Below are 14,839 nucleotides of genomic sequence, written 5' to 3'. Positions count from 1 at the left end.
CTTCCCCTTAATTAGCCAGTCGACTGGTGTTATGTCTAATTAAAGTATTCTTTCTTTTTCATGGAATTTCCACCTACTAGTGATGTGCGATACCACTGATTTCCTTTCCAATCCGATACCAAGTAAAATTCAGGGTGGTATCGATGATACTGATCCGATACCGAGACTTTGTACAAAAACATTTTATTTATTGTATGTTTTATTGTATCTCAAATTATAGCGTCATAATGATTACTGGACATCAGATTACTTGTTCTTATCGCTTAATAATGCAGAATTCATCATATAGAAATTAAAAACCTGAAGTTGTGCACTATTTGTACAAGTTGCCTGCCTGCAGCACTAAAGGACTGTCTGTCTCACCCCAGCAGCACCTGTCCCTGTCCCTCTCCTCCTCTTCAGTTTACCTCAACATACGCTCGTCATATTCTGTGATATGATTTACTCTGAGGTGTTTGACAAGGTTAGTGGTGTTGCCACAACACCTCACTGACTTTCCACATGTATCGCAAACCACGTCCCGGCTCTTTGTGGAGGTAAATACGTCCACACATGACTCCATTTACGCTCATCCATTGTTGTGAGTGCGCACGTCAGGGGCTGCAACACATTTATACAGCCGTATTTTGCACATGACTATGAAAGAGGAAGTAGTTCCTTCCAATGTAAACAATCTGAATGATATAGTTTCTTTCCACTGTGTTCCTGTTAAGGATAAACTACAAATTTACCCTAAATCACTAAAATATCAATATTTTAATATGAGAATCGATTCTAGAACATAAATGACCGGTATCGGAGGAATCAATATTTCAGTATCGATCCGCACATCACTACCACCTACTTGGCACACCCAAATAGAAGTCTGAAGCCAAATCATCCGCATATCAGATAAAGGTTGTATCTTGTTGTTTCTGGAAATAGTCTTGCTTCTAAAACACAACCTAATCATTAGTGGGTTGCAAATTGTTTGTTAGCTCCTAACATTTACCGGATACTTTTTTAGTCCTTTTTCTGTTACTTACCTGTATTTGAAGTCGAGTGAAAAACTATAAATGCTCCTCCATACTGGGTAGTGTGCACTCTCTTTCAGACCCACCTTTGCTGCTGGTTCCATGCTTACACCTATTCTGTTTTCATTACTGACCTTGCAGTATTCCTCCAGAGTAGCCTCATCTTCAATAATCACCTTCAGTTCATCGCCCAGGGAGGTTCTGTCATGCTGGGTTTTCTTACCTTTCATGGAGGTTGCTCCTTCTCTCCCAGCCTCCTCGTCACCCTATAAAGTCCTACCTCTGTTACGAAACAACCTCCAAAGGAGTTCAGCTGTAGCTGCTTCCTGCCTCCTGTTTATAATCTGGAGTGGTCCTCCATTACTGTCACCCCCGTGCACAGTGGCTGTTCCTCATCTTGCCATTGTTAAATCTGACATGGTCCACTTCAGGGACCTCTTTGCCCTCTGTGTTCCTGTGCAGCTGGAACAGCTGCCCTATCAGGCAGATGTGACTTAATGCCAACTATTTCCCAGCAGCATCTTGTGACATCCAGTGGTAGGTTTCTTGCTTCCCCAACAACATATCCTGCTGAGCAGGAATTCAGCAACTGCAAAAAGACTTGGATTTGATGGTGTACGGCAAAAAGTAGCTTTCTGTGAAACCTGCAGTGATGAAAGACATTTAGCTTTTTCCCTTTGAATTTAAAATTAATACTACCCTTTTCCAAGTATCCTCAGATTTTTTCTTTGGTTGGCTTCTCTGATTAAAAAAACAAAACAAAAAAAAACAATTTAACTGCCTCCTATTGCAGTTTCATAAGCCACTGAACTGTGCCTCCCCGTCTCACTGTGTCTGTACTTGGATCCTTCTTCTAGCTCTTATCATGCAAACACTGATTATAAATACAAAGATAGAACACCTACCATTAGCTTTACACTCCACTACCACCATAGCAGGGCATTAAAAACCACATGTTCACAATGAGAAAACCAGCTTTTCTGTTTCTTGTCCATTACATTACTTTTGTTGTGACAATCCCTCCTTTGACCCTTAATTGCAGTGTTCTTTTGTAAGTGCAGCAGCTCTGTGGGTTACTGCTTCTATGTGAATCACTGTTGGATTCTCTATATAGGATTTTCAGTAGGTTAGAAAACTTGCAAATGATCAAGTAATGGTTGCAAATTGCCATTTGTCAAGTTAACTGCCTGTGCCATAGTTCAAAGAGAATTTGTTCTCTGTTAGAGTTGTGCCAAGTTAAGCAGTATGTGCTAAAAGTAAGTTGCGAGCAGTAAGTGCTGATCAGGACTTCACCGAGGTGAAGAAACTGCATGCTCAGTGGACAAGTGGACAATCATCTCTGGGTGAGCTCTTGAATGACACCCATTTGTCAACCAGCTTGCTGAAGAATTGCAATTTAACTGGTTTTATAAGCTGTGGCACATGTTCATCGATGAATTATAGTGTTGCTCTTTGGTTCCTGACACTGAATTACACAATCTCCAGTACAACATACTTTGCTGCTCAGTATTATCGTTGGCTGTGCTACGTTGTAGAAAAAACCTGAATTTTCTTGCTGCTGATATAATATTTGTCTGTCCTCTACTTCTGTGGATGTGTCCTTAAACATTTCGGTGAATAAAAGGAGCCTTTCTTAGCTCGCTTGCGAAAATATAAGCTAAAAATATACTGCTATGTTTGTCTTTTCTGCATTTCACCAGCAAAGATGACTGGAAGCTGAACTCTGCTCAATGCTGTTTTCCGACATGAATTTTCACTGAGCCCTTTAAGTTGTCACAACTAAGCCCCTCTCCACCAACACTTGGAAGACTTTGGATTGTTTTTATGTGTGTGTGTGTGTGTGTGTGTGTGTGTGTGTGTGTGTGTGTGTGTGTGTGTGTGTGTGTGTGTGTGTGTGTGTGTGTGTGTGTTGTTTCAGGTCGATGAGTTATGAATGAGGCATGTGGATAGAGATTTAAAATTCATGACTTTTTTATCTGTCCCAGCGAACATCATTGGGAAAGTGACGCTGTGTCCCTGGCGAAGAAAAAAGGTCATGGTCAGATGGAGCAATTGTTATGAGGTGGGCAGCTCGAGGGGAAGTTGCTTCTGTCAATCTAAAGGTAAATTAGAGACCATCTATTGAAGAACTAATATTAACTATTTTTTTAAAAATATGCAATCGACTTTAGTGCCATTTATCTTTATTTAAATGCAAACTGTATTGCTATCTTGACTGAGTATTAAGTGTTGTCCAGGACGTTGGCACAACCATTGGAAACTTTGAACCTTATTCAAACTGTTGTTCAACATAAAAATGATTGCTGAGGTTTCTATTACATGGATTGGCATTGAATTAAGTACATACATTTAAGGTTCCCATTGAAACCCAGAACGTGGATCCAAAACAGATTTGTGAAATTTTCTGCTGACTTTTCCTTTCGTGTTTCCGCTGAACTTTTTTGTTCTGCTGAAATTGGTGATTTGCCCACTTGGTTGTTTACTAAAAAAGAGATAGTACTGACCTTAATTAGCACTTTCATAAGGTCATAATGATTATCTTCCAAATCCATCCATCTACCCATTCTTTTTCTGCCACTTAAACAAGTCCAGGTTACAAGGGCAGCCGAGAGACATAATCTCTCCAGCACATCATGGGTGTGCTGAGGGGCCTCCTCCATTTGGGGCAACAACTCATCCCTGACCTAGAGTGGGCACTCCACAGTTTTCCAGCTGACAACCTTGGAGCTTTAGAGGTGCTAATTCTAATTCCTACCCCTTCACATTTGACTGTGACTCACCTGAGTGCAAACTTAAAGCCACCACTTGTTAACGTCAAGAGAAGTATGTCAGAGAATAGAGTGACTGTGATTCATGTGATTGCAGAGCAAAACGAAAAATGAAGCCAACGTAGGTTGCCCAAACCTGCAGTTCCTCTAGTGGGCACCTGGGGCCAGCTCTAAAAGTGAGTCAATCACCAGAGACTCTCATGTTAAAATGTCAATAATAAACAATGAAATTTACAAGTTTACAGCCAGCTATATAAAATGTTACATTTGATATTTGAGTAGTGGTAAGGCATAAAGCTAGAGGTCAGTCAGGCGTAGCTGGCAGCTGTTGTCACCAGTGCTTATTCAGTTCATGGTGGTATTCATGATTTAAATGCAATTATCTGACTAAAGCACTTGCTATCCGGTCTTTAAATGATGATGTATGAACCCTGCTTCCTGGTCCAAACTACTCTTTATTTACTAAGGCTGTTGTGTTTTTAACATATTTTAATGCTTTGTATTGTTTTTCTACTTAATCTGAACAAGCCCCTAAAAAATTAAATCAGTGATCACCGTTGGCCTCTCTCGGTTTTCATTACCACTGTTCATTTTAAAGCTCAGTTTTTAAAACTTTACAATGTAACTACAGCCCAGCCCATGCAGCAGTAAATTAATGACTAACCTCGTGTTGTGGATGGATTATCTCAGTTGTTCTCCTGACTGAAGTTTGGTCCCTTTACAGCATCTTGCCATGAGATTGTATTTGTCCCTATACCAGCTAGCCCAACTTCAGTAACCCTACAAACATCACTCCTGTTTAGTTTTCTGTCTTCATTTATGGCAGAAGCTGTATGTCTTAATTTTTCAGAAATCCCTCAGTCAGAACATGGTACATTATTTTTAGATGGAAACTAGCGAGCTAACTCCCTGCTAACTTCTAACTTCTTTAAATTTCATAAATGCTGCTTTCATGGATGCCTGGATGTTAAACTTAATTGTTACAGCTGGTATAGCAGCAACACTGAACATTTTATTAAAGATGAAAGAATTAAGACAGTTTATAACTCTCATAACTCTGCTGCAGTCTTCGTTTGACTTTGGGACCTGAAGCAGAGTTTGGACCCGGAAACGGCTAATGACGTCAGACATAAAGACCAAATACAAATACACACACACCAAATACAGAGAAGTTTACTTCAGTTGTGGTGAGAGAAAATGTAGAATTTTATTTCTGTTTAGCAGGTATGCTTGTTTTCCAGTGTACTTGTAAGTTTATCTCTAGAACTACCAAGAGGCTGAACGTGTGGCAGATAGGATGTTGAGTTGGGGCAGAGCGGGGCAGAGCGGAGAACTGTGTGATGATCTGAGCAAATAAAGAGCAGAGCAGCTGAATCTGACAGGTTTCAGGCCTGAAGAGCATAGCTGAGGAGGTGAAGGGCTAGAGATTGAGGCAGAGCAGTGTGAAAAGTTGACGAGACGCTGCAGGTCCAGTGAGGAGAGGCAGATGTGGTTCAACTTTCACTGTTGTACTCTTACAGTAATTACTTTACTAAAGTCGGTCACCTAATTTGTTGTAGTCAACTGTGAGGTCTGTTTTTAAATGCATGCAATGCAATGACCTGTTTCACAGTGAGTTCTCTGCCTTTTTTTTAACACCATTCTTCATCCAAAATTACATTTTTACACATTTTTACATTTTCCATTAAGTTTTTCTTCTACAATAATTAAATTATTAAAACGTTTTAGCTGCTGTGTTGTTCGTTTTACGCCTTGTTTATAATTAAATTCTTATATTTAAACTGTACAATTATAATAAAATAATAATCTTTTTTAAACCAATAAAAAACACATAAAACTTCATTTTAAATTCTTATTTTGTTAAATTTTACTTTAAAATTAGACAAAAATTAACAAGTTAACTTCTTCAAGAAATCACTTCTTTGCCATTGCTGCTGTTATTGTGGGACTAGCAGTTCTAAGAGGTTTAGAATACCATTCAGTTCAATTCAATTTTATTCATACAGCGCCAAATCACAACAACAGTCACCTCAGGGCAATTTATATTGTAAGGTAGACCCTACAATAATAGAAATAATAGAAAAAACATCTGCCGTGACTGGTTGGGGTGAGGGGAGGAAGACAGGACAAAAGACATGGTGTGTAAGAGAGCCAGAGATTAATAATAAGTAATGATTCAATGCAGAGAGGTGTATAAATACATAGTGAGTGAGCAAGGTGACTGAAGAAAAAGCACTTAATGCATCATGGGAATCCCCCAGCAGCCTACACCTATTGCTGCATTACTAAAGGAGGATTCAGGGTCATCTGATCCAGCCCTAACTATATGGTTTAGCAAAAAGGAAAGTTTGAAGCCTAATCTTAAAAGTGGAGATGGTGTCTGTTTTCTGAATCCAAACTGGAAGCTGGTTCCATATAAGAAGGGCCTGAAAACTGAAGGCTCTGCCTCCCATTCTACTTTTAAATCCTCTACACAGCAAATCCAGCATGTCCAAATTAACACTGTCAGATTTGATTTCAACACTATTAAAGTGTCTATATGGGTCCACACCAGAGAGTGTTAATTTAACTCTTTTTGGAGAGTTGGTACGTTAACTCTGATTTAGTGTTAAACACCAAATCTGTCTGGAGTTGATAATTTAACACTTGGTGTTAAGAGTTTATATATTAACTCTCAAAGAGTATTTTAGTTTAACTACGTAAGAGTTATCTTCTAATTCATTCTAAAGAGCGGGAATTTTACTGTTCTGAACTTCTAGAAATTTCTTTTGGAAATAAACATTTACTAAAAAGACGCAATGGTTTTTGAAAAACATCTATTCTGAACTGTGCACCACAATTTCAAAACATTTTCTGAAAGATGTAACAGTGTACATGTTCTCACTTTCATTAGAATTTTGTTTATCAACAGGTCTGACGTAGGTGAGCTGGTAAATGCAAATAACAGCATTCGCATCACTTATTTCTTCAATACAATATGCATGTCCTTCATTCATCCCTTTGTGGAACTTCAACGCACTTCTGCTCTCCCCCATATTCCATCTTCACAAGCATATCCTGTGTGGAGATTGAATAAAAATTAGTTGACACTAATTAATGGCACAAATAATCCAGTAAACAATTGCAGCACAGTAAAAAAAAAAAAAAGGAATCCTCTTTGAGCCATTACTTGTGTAAAGTATTTTCCCAAAAGACAAAGACACAGGCAACAGGTAATACTGAACTAAATGTAAAACCGCAACCTTTTTCATTTTTACCAAAACTCTGGAGGGATCTATGCTAACGTAGAATCCAGTCAGGACGTCTGCTACTGCTGTTTGCTTGGTTTTTTTTTTTTTATGGGCGATCGTTTTCATGCTTCAAGTAGCACCATTATACCAACATTTCACATTCTAGACATTGTTTTAGGTGTATTTGACCAAAAGTTTGACTGAAAATTCACATGCAAGCTTTTTTCAAGGCTGTGGTATTTGCCCGCAAACAATACCTTTCAGCTAGCTAAAACAGAATATTATGCTATCAGCGAGCAACATGGCTAATGCCTTTCACACAGCTTTGTCTCAACTCCAAAGAGCCACAGAAGTAAAAGCTCATAATAATAATTGAAACAATCTTTGAAAAAATGACTTACCAAGCATGGCAAACAACTCAAATATGTAGAGCAAAATGTTCTGAAACGGCTTCACTTCAGCTTCGATTGGAGCCGTGCTGAGGGCGGAGTCTGTGAATTTACTCTGTTGGTGTCATAGCCCCTGTAGGAGTTCAGAGTTAAGAGGTCAAGAGTTAATGTTTCCATTGTAACACCTCCAGATTTGACAGAGAAACACTCATTTTTAACACTCTATTTTAACTACTATCATTTTACACCTCAGAGTTACATTAAAAGAATGTGACTCTGCTTAGAGTAAAATTAACTCTACTTTTGCAAGGAGACTATTAACACCAAAAAATTTAACACTTTTGAATTTGCTGTGTAGGAACAACAAGTAAACCTGTAGTCTGAGAGCTAAGTTCGCTTATGGGGTGATATGGTACTATAACATCATTAAGATCAGATGGGTCCTGATTATTCAAGACTTTGCATGTGAGGAGCAGGATTTTGATTCTGTTGGTTCTACTATTATGGATGCTGCATGCTAACCAAATATGTTAGTGTTAGCTGATAACTTAGCATTCCACTTTCCTTGTCGGAATATAGCCACTGTGGGCTCCTAAAAAGCAATATGGTGCCGGCAAAAACACTAATTTTGATGGTTTAAAACCCTGAGTCCAGAAATCGTCCATCTTTTATATACAGTCTATACATATATGCAGGTATACATAAAGTTTGGAAGTGCTCTACACCACAGGGGACTGAAAATCTCTACGAGGCCTCCTTCCATGTAGATTAAGTGAAATTTCCAATGCACTTCAGTGTGTCCCAGTACACATTTATGGACCTCTTGGGAATGTAGTTGTTAAGTCCATGAGTCCATGCATTTGGAATCTGCCATAATGTGCATTCAGCTGAAAGTCTTGCACTAAGTACAGTCTTACAGGGCTGCTAGCATGGCTACAGGCAGTCTTGTCCCTCTTGAAATGCAGCATAACTTATTAAAATTGCTGCTATTCGCATATACACATGCATTAAATTAACATGGAGACCTTTTCTTTTCATTATGCAAATCATACAAGATGATGTTAATATATAGGTTTGAGTTTTGAAGAAAGTTTTCAGAGTGTCTTCATTTCTCTCTCATCCTAACAGTCGATGAGACATATTCTTATGCAACTTTCCACAGGATGCAAAAGATGATGCTCTGGTTCAAGTCTTCCTTATAGCTGATCCCTCAGAAGTCACCTGAGCAAGTTGAAGTTTAGGTAAATCTGATATCAGTTCAAGCACTGCCTCATTTGTATGTCTTTTGAAACTCGTGGATAGTGGCGAGAAGGCCCGCTGCCAATCATGACTCATTATTAGAAAAGAAAGATGCCTCTGCACTAAGTTCTGTTCAAGCTGATGGATTCTAGACTCTCACCGGTGCCCGGCAATACAGCTTGAGAAAATCTGCTATTTGCATGGTAGTCAATATAGACAGGCCTTGCATTTACAGTCAGGAGCACAAGAAAGAGAGAGGGTGGTAGAAACTTAAAAAAAAAAAAAACTGAGTGAAGATCACTGTGCCATGTATGAGACTACGCTTCTAATTTCACAATGTTTTGCTTGGTGAATTAAAAATTCTATTACAAAAAAGGTCTTTTTTTTCTTTTTAGCTGACCCAATTGAACTGTTCATGGAGAAAAAGAGAGAAAATAGAGAGATAGTGAGCAAGCCACTACGGGGGAAGGAGGGTTAGTGGGGAGAAATATTTCAGAAAGATGAGAAAATTAATTCCCGGGGTCTATTCAACTCATATCGCTCCTTCCTATCTGGGATTATACTTGGGCTTCAGAAAGAAGGTAGAAGGAGTGAGAGGAGCCAGACAAAGGACAAGGATAAAGATGGGATCAGATGGAGGTGAGGAAGGGGGAGGGCAGCGGGTGGCTGAAGTGGGGGGAAGGCTTATCGACGTGACGCACACCTGGGCCGCCGTCCTCCACCTCTCTTCCGTGTCTTTGAGATGAAAGCTCTTATAGGCCAACGGCTGTGCAGAGGTCAGCGTCTCACCCACACTCGTCTGTCGTATTAACCAAAACCCCTCTCAGACACAATGCTCTTCAGGTCTGAAGATGCTGGGCTTTTTTTTTCTTTTTAAATATCCTCTCTCTCTGTTTCTATGGATTTTAACCTCCTAGGACCTGGCGTCCACATATGTGGACATCACATTTTGGGTTATTTAGACCAAAATACTCAATTTTGCTCCACAAGGGCCTGATATCCACTTATGAGGACATTATGCTGCTACTGTTCTATCAAAATTTTAAATGAATATCTTCATATGTGGCTCTTATTTTTCCTAAAAACAAAAATCTGGTAAAAAACAAAATCTGGTAATTCTTTGTTTTTACATTCATCGGGTCCCAATATGCCCAAATATCAATGAGAAATTAAAAATGCATGCCGTGGAAGACTTCAGGTCTTAGGAGGTTAAAGATGGCTTTTACATTTTGATCAAACTCAAAAACATGGAAGTGTTTATAGGCACAACATCAAATCTGAAGGCAGAACACATGGTTCCCATGCCTCTAGGCTCATACTTTCTGCAGACTCCGATGATCAAAGACCACAGTGCGGATGGCAGGATGGAAAACGGAAGGATGGGATGGAGAGAACCGACAGATGGAGAGGAGGGCATGGGCTTGAATTAAGCACACAATGAAGACAGTTTCTTTTTGACTTATGAATATGTCTGAATATTTTAGTAGGAACTGAAGCAAGAATATTAAGAAACATTCAGACAAGTATTCTGGCAAAGTAGAGTCCCATCAAAGAGAGGAATCTCACATATATAGGTTCCCAACTAATCATATGTTATGGTTTTCCAAAGGGCAATATAAACCTGTAGCCCTCATATTTATCCAGTAACTGGGAATGGACCTTTATTGAGCTTCTGACATGTTTCACATGGACAGCTCTTTGCATTCAGATGATACATTAATGAACCAAACTGTTACAATGTGGTATATCTGTATTAAATCAATCGTCATTTTAAACTTTAGAAAATTTGTAGAAGTCGTTCCAGTTCTGCTTTGTGTTTGATGCTAATTAAAAATGACTAACATTGCTGTACACTTTAAAGATGATGAATGTGATAAATATATTTGTCCGGGGTGTTATTTCATCTTGTTGACGATTCAGTTGTATTAAAAGACACTGTAAGCAGCTGTCCATTGAATTTATCAGATAACTCTTTTATTTCATCATGTTTCATCCTATAAAGTTAGTTACCCAACGCTAACATTAGCTAATTCAGTCTTTAAATGATGACGTGATGAATCCTGCTTCCAGGCCCAAACTACTCTGCGTTTAATAAGGCTGTCGTGTTTTTAACATGTTTTGATGCTTTGTATCTTGTTCTATTTAATCTGGACAAGCCCCTAAAAACAGTCAGTGATCACTGGGTTTCTCTCGGTTTTTATTACCTCTATTCATTTTAAAGCTGTATGTCTTAATTTTTCAGAAATCCCTCAGTCAGAACATGGTACATTATTTTTAGATGGAAACTAGCGAGCTAACTCCCTACTAACTTCTAACTCAGTTAAATTTCATAAATTCTGTTTCTATGGATGACTGGATGTTAAACTTAATTGTTACACCTGGTAGAGCAGCAACACTGATCATTTTATTACAGATGAAATAATTTGGACAGTTTTTCAACTCTCAGTGATGCCGCAGTGATCATTTGACTTTGGGACCTGCAGCGGAGTTTTGGCCCAGTCACAGCTAATGACGTCAGACTTAAAGCCCGGACAGCGTTCGAGCTCTACCCTCTTATGTATGCTGTATGCTCACACCAGGTTAAAAACAATGACAGAAAAGTGCCAAAATACCAATCTATGGGCTTCAGATATGTAGTCAACAGACCAGTAAGCAATATCTTGGGAGCTGATGTGATCCTTTTTACAGTCTATTATTAGCATAGTTGCTGGCATTTAGTTTTTTAAAAAACTGTGACAACATAAGCAGAGCTGTTAGAATTATTTATGTTGGATTGGTCATCTCCAGATTTCTACTCAGAAGAAATGAAGGTGAATATTTCTCAACATCACCCTGCCATCTGTTACGTCTTGATTCACAGGGGGGTGAAGCATTTGGCAGTCATGGTCCAATTTAATGGAATCAAAGTTGTGGCGAACTTTTTCTTGCTCTAATGACTCAAAATACATGAGTTCAACATGAGTTGAATAAAAATACATTTACTGGCTTCAGATGTTAACCTGCCACAGCAGCGTGCAGCCTTTTCTTTTCTCTTTTTTTGTCAAGCTTAGCAGAATAACAAAATGTGCCTTATCACTGCTGCACTCAAACACCCGAGGGATGCTGGGCACTAGGAATGCATTGTGCGACTGCTCATTTTCTGCAATATAAATAGAAGTTATCCTCATAGGAAAGGGGTGGGGAGGTGCGCCCCATTGTCTTTTGCTAAGAAAGAAAGCTTTTCTGTCTCGGTGGACAGCCTGCTGTTTGATTCCAGCACATAAAACCGACTTAACGTGCAAGACAATTGCTAAAGTGTCAAGACAAACGCGTACAGTGGCAGGCAGACGTGCCACTGAGTGACCCACATTTCGCCCTTAAAAAGCAATTATAGGAGTTCGATGTACCTTGGTGACTAACTTCTTCTCCATATAGACACTGAAAGACCTGTGGGGGATAGGGCCACCATCCTGCCACAGTACAATGAGAAAGAAAAGAGAGCGAACTCATTGGAGATGGGGAGCGAGGAGGAGAAATGAGGCGCCTGGACATACTGAGCATTAATATTTTACGTCCTCAGCTTCCATTTGTCTCTCTTAGCCCGTTTTTCCTCAAATCTAATAAACGTCAGGGGTGTGTGAGCAAGACAGAAAGAAGCGGTGCCGAACATGTATGCCGCCTATGGTGCACCATCATTTCTACATCGAGGCTCCGTAATGACCTTCTTACCCAGCTGAACTATTGAAATTACTTTCTCAATAGAATGCACCTTCAATCTTCAATGTTGTTTCCTTTCATGGGGGGAAAATTTCACCTCTGCACTCTAAATGGCACAGGTTATTAGGCGAGAAAGGAACCTTAGTAAAGTGAATGCAACGTGCGAGGAATAACACATCTGAAACATGAATGTAGTGGGATGAATCACTCCACAAGTTTCCCATGGACCCAGACTGACAGATGGTAAATGTGAAGAAAACGTGTCTATCACCCAGTTTTAAAACATTTAGGTAAACGAATGGAAGCTCGTGGAAGGAAGGCCAGATATAAGTTTTTTATATCACAAATACTAGTCTATTGAGGATGTGCATAAGTGTGAGGTGAGTGGAAAGTGTTTTAACTCTTATAACATAAACTCTTAATGGGGAGCAAGTTAGGGAGGTCAATGATTAGACCCTGCGTAGGAGTAGTGATGAGTGGGAGCTGTGAATGTCAGCACAAATGTACTGGGTAACCTTCATCCAACACAATCACAAAACAGCTGTGAGCCACAAAAAAATAAATGTATGGCACAGAAGGATGGGGAAGGATTTTCCTAATATGGTGATCTCAGGCTTTCAGTACAGAAGTCGAATGAACATGCTAGTAAAACCGTATTTACACGAGGGGCAGCCAATCAGAAGAAAGTTAGTTTTATGGGGGAGAGAAGCCAAAACCATCCATCCGTTTTTCTACCGCTTATCTCAGTCACAGGGGCTACTTATGCTTTCATTCCATCATCACACTAATACCAGCCTAACCCCTGGTCAATACCCAACATAAGCTTGTGAATGGTTCTCACAGAGCTACAGTTGGCTGCTGTTCTACTCAACTTGATTCCCACAGAAAGATCAAATTAGCTCCATTAGTTTAGAGGGAAGAATCGAATAAAAAGTTGCCTCATTTACATGAAGATCGGGTCAGGTGAACAAATAAATTGATCCCATTAGATAGTAAAGATGTTAAGCCTTTGGCCTAATGGAAATCTTAATTATTGCTAATTGCCCTGAAGGAGAGCCTGCGCCGGTCGCGGAAAGCAGCATTAAGAAGCAGCTGCAGAATCCGAGACAAAACGCACACACAGACACACACTCAAACACCGATACAGAAGTACAGAGTCTGATACAGAGGCTTTTTTGGTCTGACCTCCGTGGGGTTAATTTGCCTCAGGCTGGAGAAGACGAGGTCACAGGTGTCCGTTGGTATCTCAGGTTCAAAGTGCGGAGTGCTGTGGAATAATTTAAAATCCTGCTGCACCTCTTCAGTACTTTCTCGCCATGGCATTTAGCTAGTGGAGCTCCACTATAACCTGTTAAGGGTTAGAGTGTTCATTAGCAAAAGACTGGCAAAAGCTGGACATGTCGATCAAGCCGATGATACTGATTGTGCATCAGGATGAATTCCAGGCTTTTCAGGAAAATGTTTTCATTAACTGGAAATAACATAAACAACGTTATGAATAGATAAAATTGAGAGAGAGGCAAAGATTGTTTTTTTTATCTAGGTTTCCCCTTTTCTATATAATTGTGTAGGCAGATGCACTTAATGTCTGGAAAGCAAATATTGCTTGTTTAGTAGAAAAAACATTTTGCCAGCAATTAGCCTGAAAACATAATTATAAATCATAGTAATAATCAAGTGTACATGTAATGTTTTTAGAAGACATGAGTTTGCAACAGATGATATTTCCCTCTGGAGTTTAAATAGCTGTATGAAAAGACCCTGCCGTCTGTCAATCTTCTACTAACACTAATCGCTAACCAGCTTTAAAGGGCTCTGGCTTCCTCGGCTAAAGTCTGATATTTAAATGAAAGCAGGAGCGTGAAAAGTCAGACATGTGAAGGGGGATAGAGGGTATTGTTGTGTGATGATGAGGAGGATGTGCTAAACCCCGTCAGAGATCTTAAAGTAATAACTGATCAATTAGAAAAATTATATATTTAGTATATAACACATGAGAGCTGTTGAAATAATAATGTCTACTTTATTGATCCCCGTGGGGAAATTCCTCTCGGCATTTGACCCATTCACTCACTGAAGCAGTGGGCAGCCATCGGGAGCAGGGTGTAGGGATGGTATCTTACTCAGGGGTACCTCAGGGTAGCTGCTCAGGGGAATCGAACCCCCAGCCTTCCAATCATGGGGCCATCACTGTACCTATTGAGGTATCCCTGCCATAGATTTCAAGTTCCTAAAAGTCTTATTGGTGCCCAGTGAAACATGTTTTTGCAGAAACACTCTAAAAAACACTTTCCTTCAAAATAACACAACTAAAAGTTGACGTGATATATATTCACTGAGCATCGAGATGGGGAATCCAGAAATCTTAGGTGACTTTGCTGGGCTATGACAAGCTTTATATGGAGAGACACTTACATGCCCCCTTAGTATGTACACCTGATCAACTGCTTCTTAACAAAAATATCTAATCAGCCAATCACAAGTTGGCAGCAACTCCTTCCATT

General features: G+C 39.6%; 1 protein-coding gene and 1 long non-coding RNA gene across 2 annotated transcripts in view; one reads left to right on the top strand and one right to left on the bottom strand.

The window, feature by feature from the left end:
• Nucleotides 1–14,839, top strand: part of LOC145424226 (uncharacterized) — a 474,743-nt gene that overhangs the window by 169,864 nt on the left and 290,040 nt on the right. The window lies entirely within an intron of this gene.
• LOC145424340 (uncharacterized) lies at nt 6,581–7,535 on the bottom strand. Its single transcript, XR_013905390.1, has 2 exons — nt 7,413–7,535; nt 6,581–6,838 (listed from the first exon to the last, which is right to left on the bottom strand). It is a non-coding gene; the product is annotated as an uncharacterized LOC145424340 (long non-coding RNA).

This window comes from Astatotilapia calliptera, chromosome 23, assembly GCF_964374335.1.
Source record: "Astatotilapia calliptera chromosome 23, fAstCal68.1, whole genome shotgun sequence".
In the NCBI taxonomy this organism is placed as follows: domain Eukaryota; kingdom Metazoa; phylum Chordata; class Actinopteri; order Cichliformes; family Cichlidae; genus Astatotilapia; species Astatotilapia calliptera.
Note: the sequence above shows the minus strand (reverse complement) of the source record. Positions and strands in the feature narration are given on the sequence as shown.